The 6,000-nt window shown below is 35.4% G+C and overlaps 1 protein-coding gene across 3 annotated transcripts in view; it reads left to right on the top strand.

Annotated features, from left to right (window-relative positions):
• Positions 1-926: 926 nt before the first annotated feature.
• LOC150099232 (uncharacterized) overlaps positions 927-6,000 on the top strand; it is a 44,379-nt gene continuing 39,305 nt past the window's right edge. For all 3 annotated transcript variants that reach the window (XR_016549358.1, XM_090403828.1, XM_090403829.1), the window contains exons 1-2: positions 927-1,608; positions 3,684-3,860. The gene's annotated coding sequence lies outside the window, so the exon portion shown is untranslated. The remainder of the gene's footprint in view (positions 1,609-3,683; positions 3,861-6,000) is intronic.

Below are 6,000 nucleotides of genomic sequence, written 5' to 3'. Positions count from 1 at the left end.
TCTTGGTGATGCGGAAGTGGTAGAGAGGATTCAGAGGCGGGTTACAAAGATTGTTGCAGGTCTGTGGGATGTTCCCTATGAGGATAGATTGATGATCTGTGGGCTCCAAAAACTAGCTGATAGATGTAGGAGAGGAGATATGATAGAGGTATTTAAATTGTTAAAGGGATTTTACAGGATTAATACTGATGATATTCTTAAGACCAATGCAGGATGTGAGAGAACGAGGGGCCATCCCTGGAGATTGTGTAAGAGTGTGGTTAACAAGGGTGTTAGGACTAGATTTTTTACTTGGAGGGTTGTGAATGGGTGGAATGCTTTGCCAGAACTGGTTGTGAATGCTTCAACTGTGAATGAATTTAAGGAGAGGTATGACAGGTATTGTGTAAATAATGGTTAGTGTGTCAATGTCGGGTCTCCCGCGATGAGTCTTTTGACACCATGGAGACACCGTTAAAATAATAATAATAATAATAATAATAATAATAATAATAATAAACACATTTTAGTTTTTGCCATGATTGTTTATATTTGCGGTAGATAAATCTCAAAATATACTATTTTGTTTTGCTCAATTCTAGGAAGAACTGAAGTGTGCAATAAGTAGCTTATATTCCAAGTTTTGTCACCTCTGTTCAGAATCGTTACGTATATGTAACCTATCATAATAACCATATTTCTCTTCGAAATCGTTCATATACATATATTGAATGTTTACAATCTCTCTAAGAGGTCTAAAAACCGTTGTTTGAAATCTATGCGACGTAAATTAGTGCTGTAATCATGCTGAAATAAGTAATGGGATATCACGTTACAATACATGCAAACCTAAACTGTATGCAAGCTCGCTGTATCACCTATTCAATAACGTGTAGGTGTACCTTTGGTTCAGGTCATCCTTTTGGTAATCATTCCACAAATTTGTAATGTTACTCTTATTTATGGACTTGATACTCCAGTTTATTACAGAGGTGTTCTGAGTTGAGATCAGGAATATATTCAGACCAACTGGTTATTATTATTAGATGTCTCCAATTGCAGGAGGGCACTCTGCTCTATCTACACTTTCTAATCTCTATCCATACGTAGCGTTCCTGGAACTATTCGACATTATGCCATCTGCCACCTATTAACAGTATTTTTTAGCCAAGTTGTGTGTGTTTTCGCTTGTATGTGGGATGAAACAACTAGAATTTTTGGGAGGGAAAATCCTGCTATTTCCATACAAGATCAGCTTATCTTCAGTTAAAAAAAAAAAAATCAGTATAACTATTCTTGTCATGACAAGAATCAAACTTGCTGTTTATTTCCAGGCACTACAACTCCGTATAATGAGACCGCTCCAAATTATTATGCCACTCCCAAATTGCACCGTTGGAACTATTGATTAAGCATCATGCACTTCCCAGGCATTTGGAATATGCATATTCACAATAAAACTTGATAGGCATGGTGTAGTGTTGTTTGTTACTACTTATGCACTTCTTATACTCCAGAGTGCAGTTGAGATGACATAATCTACACTATTGATTGCCATGGTTTGGATTATATGCAGCAAGGTTCAATAAATTTGCTTTCCCATTCATCTGTGGAAATAGCTGCAACTGGGTAACTAGATGACAAATAAAAAAATTATAGAGTATTTTTTTTATTTGATTAAAAATAACTTTCTCAACAATTTTTTATTTTTATTTTACGAAAGCACAGGAAAGTATGCATAATATAAACAGATATTTTAGTAACAAAAACTAATGTAATAAATAATAGTTTTCAAAATATCAGTATTGTTTTTACTGTTCTTCCTATTCTTGTTTTTTTATTGACTTGGAATGGTTTGCACACATGGGAAATGTTCCAACAATGATATAGCATCACTAATCACTTCATGGAATTCCTTTGACTTATTGGGACATATCATTAAAAATAGGGTGGAGTCTTTGGTGAGTATATTGTTTTTTGTGGCAAGTATGATTTTATCTAATTAGTTGATCCCTGATATTTGCTACTTTCGGCACATACACCAAAACTGATGTGCTTCATTGTCCAGAATTCTATGAAGTATAACTCTAGGTAGTACTGAAAAGAGGAGATAGTACTGATCAAGAAGCTGCCAAGATTTTCATTCTATTCTTTTGAGCATCTTTAAATCCTTTATTATTAACTTTTGGATTTCTTAGCTGACATGGCACTTTCCCACTTCCACCTTCTAATGATGCTGCCTTCCACTGATTTTGGGTGACAGGCTCTTATATCTATCATGAGTTGATAGAGCACATTGATATGACATCCCATCATATGGTGCATAAATTATATATTTAGTTTAATCCTTTATCCAAGTGTAAGCAAACTAAGTTTGCGCCTGAAGTATCTTCAGGACTAGGGCAACTCATGGTAAAGGTGGACAAAGCTTCACATCACTTGCCTTAGTATCTGATAATGAAAAACCCATCTCCTTGCGACATGTATAATGCTCTGCATTATGGGAAGGGTCACTACCCAGTTTCGACCTTTATTGAGGTCTCTTCACTTGGTATCACCTCTGGGTCTGGAGCCAGACCCAGAGGTGATACCAAGGTTGAAGCAATGCAGAAGTCATATCTACCTATATACCCATAATGCATAGCATTATACATGTCTGTGAGGAGATGTGTTTTGCATTATAGGATACCGAGGCAAGTGATGTGAAGCTTTATCCACCTTTACCACGAGTTGCCCCAGTCCTGAAAATACTTCAAACGCAAACGTTGTTTGCTTACACTTGGATAAAGGATTAAACTAAATATATAATTTATAGTCCAACCAAATGAAAAAACATCCAACATATGGTGCATCTTTCTGAGTTCATAAGGAATATACTTTCATTTTAAAACAAGAGAATGTTTTATTGCTTATTTTGCCCTATACAAAAATAAAGGAGTAAACTCCAAACACTAAATTTTTCTGTTGTATAAAAACAAAACAACAACAAAAAAAAATTAAGGTAATTAGCATAACTGACACTGCTGCTGCATCTAATTTTAAAATAGTTTCCTTTATTATTAACACAAATAGTTACTCAAGGAACAAACGGGATCATTAGTTCAGTTCAGTAGGTCAATTAAATGAATTCTTATTTATGGTGGATGTTTATAAAGGATTGCTCTATGACCAGTAAAGAGTATTGTTATATCAGCAGCATTAAGTGGGTGGGAGAAGCCAACAGTAATTAGGATGTGGTCAAGTTTCTCTATGGGTTCTTGTTCTGGAGGTTGCAGCATTAGCTTCTAGTACTTAAATATCTGTTATGTTAAAGATATATAATCATGCACTTAGTGCCACATGGATGATACAATATTAGTTGTGCCAGTCATTATAATGAGCTAATGCAGAGAAAACCTTGCAAGTTTTCTCTGTGTTAGCTCCATCAACTTGAAACCTTTTTTTCAGTTTATGTACTCAGGATATATTATATGAGGTAATAAAATATATAAATAGATGAAGGACATGCTGTAAGGCATTCTCTATCCTTCCATTAGCAAATTATAATCTCAAGCACTTTTGAAGAATGGTTATTTCATAGGTATTATTTCTGGGGAAATTCCCATGTTACTCTAAGTAAATATTATTTTTATGGCTATTCAGCATATTTTTGTTTAGCCTTTTTTTAATGTAATTGGCTTTTTACTGATGTTTTATATGGACAGATATAGGAAAAAAAACTGGACATACCTTTGTGGGATATTGCTGGCTGTATTCTTTTTCATTGGCATCCTGCTGTATGGCGATGTACATTGTTGAAGGAAGGAAGTTTGACCTGAATGGAAGGGTGGTCGGAAAAATGGCGTTTGAGAGATCTAGGAGAAGTATTGGAGAGGCAAGAGGTAAGCAAACTTTTTTTTTTAAATGTTTTTTAATTTATTAAAGGTGGGCAGTGAATACTTTGGGATGGGGGTAAACATAGAAATTTTAGGGGATGGAGAAGGATATTATGAGATAAGATCAGGGGTGGGTGAACAGGGTGTGAGCTGTTTTGACAGTGCTCTTTCTTTGGAGCTTGTGAGAGGAAGTGGAGACTATTTCATGCTGACTCGATGTTTCTGTCTTTGATGTATCTGTGTTGTATTCTATTGGTCAGAGTCGTTACCTAATTATTATGTTATGGAGCTTGCAACTTTCAGAAATTATGTAGGATCAGTGGCTATTTATTGAGTTTTTGTTACATTTTATGGCTATTGTTTCCGATATTCCTAAGTATTGTTTTGTTTTCCTGTATGCCTACTATTATGGCATTGTTGATTTGTGGAGTATGTTTCTGTTCAAGTGCTTCGAGTGCTATTTCTTTTTTCCTATATTTTGTATTCTATTTTTCCTGTATTTAGTGTTCTGCTTTCCTTTTGGTTATTGCATTTTATATTGTTTAAATGTTCTGAAATTAGAATGTTGCAGTGGAGGAACAAGTCATGGAAGTGTTCTTGTAGTCTTGCCCACAAAGATCTGATAGTAGAACCTGTGTAGATGACATCACAATCTTGTTTGCAAGGAAATTTTAAAACTGCATTATGGTGTTCTAGTATTTCTTTGTATATGTGAGATTTAGTAGGTTTTAGAAGTGTTCTCAATTTTTGTTTTGTGGTGAACACGATTTTCAAACATACTGACTATAAGCTGGTGTTCACCACAAACCAAAACTTGGCAACACTTCCAACATCTTGAATTTAGTAACACATTCGGAGAAGGTTAGTGAAGAGGTGGTGCAGGCTTGGGTAATGTAGACAATTCCGTTCCTGTCACTCTCTCTTTCTCTGTCTATATGATGACGAAATAATCGGAACATGTACTGAGAAAGATGAGGATGACCGTACGCAGACCAAGAAAGTTACTTGGAAGAAAGCTGACAAAGAATTGCAGACTTTCATAAGATTTGCTGAGGAACGTTCGTCTATGTCAGCACATGATGTTATGAAACTTTATTGTATACACTGTGAATTTTTAAAGCTCCAGTGACAATCTTGTAAGCAGAAATTCACAACAACTTTCATCTGATAATACTTACTGTAATTTTTAAATGCTGTTTTGATTTGATTTTGTGAAATATAAAATTATGTGTGTGTGTGTTTTAAATTTTAAAATACATGCATGATTTTTGATGTTATTTATTTAATTATGGCCGGCAGATCGAAAAATATAACCAACGATTTCTACAGATAGCATCACAAAACATGAACAGGTAAGTTCTCGAAATGTATATTCAATTATCCTGTAAAATCTTGTAACCGGAATCAGTGAAGTCCCGTTGTTCCCGGTTAATCTCTATTAACCAGGATTACTGCATTTTGAACAGCTAATTACTGCATTTTGAATAGCTTTCCTGTTGGCACCTAGTTATATACACTTTCAAGATCTATAATATGTAGATCTACATTTAAGATCTACTTAAATGTAGATCCTTATATATTCCCATGATTTTTCAAATATTTGTAGTACAGTGAAATTGATTTTGACAACCTGTATTTGGCCTGAACCCAGTTTTGTTCTTCTCCATTCTACCCTTCCACAATTTTTCTTAGCCTTTTTCTCAAGTATATTTGCATAATTATGAGAAGGACACTGACCTGCAGAGATAAGAGGGTTATCATTCCGTTGTATAAGTCTCTGATCAGACCACACTTGTACTATTGTTCTCAGATTTGGTCCCCAGAATTCGAAGGGAATAAATTAACTGTGGAAAGGATACAAAGACGGATGACAAAGATGGTTTCAGGACTGTACAAGGATAGTTATGAGGATCGGCTGAGGGAATATGGACTGCAGAGTTTGGTGGATAGAAGGAGAGGTGATATGATTGAGACTTTTAAACTGTTGAGAGGTGGTTAGAGGGTTGACACTGGGGAGTTCTTTCACTTGGTTGAACAGCGGGAAGGAGTGATGACAAGAGGCCATCCCTGGAAGTTATGAAAGGAAACTGTGAGCAAGAGGGTGAGGAGTGGTTTCTTTGTGTGGAAGATGGTGGAACCGTGGAAT

Source organism: Typopeltis vanoorti, chromosome 14 (assembly GCF_054136105.1).
Source record: "Typopeltis vanoorti isolate ZY-2024b chromosome 14, IOZ_Tvanoo_1.0, whole genome shotgun sequence".
Classification (NCBI taxonomy): Eukaryota; Metazoa; Arthropoda; class Arachnida; order Uropygi; family Thelyphonidae; genus Typopeltis; species Typopeltis vanoorti.
This window is presented reverse-complemented; position numbering and strand designations above follow the sequence as displayed.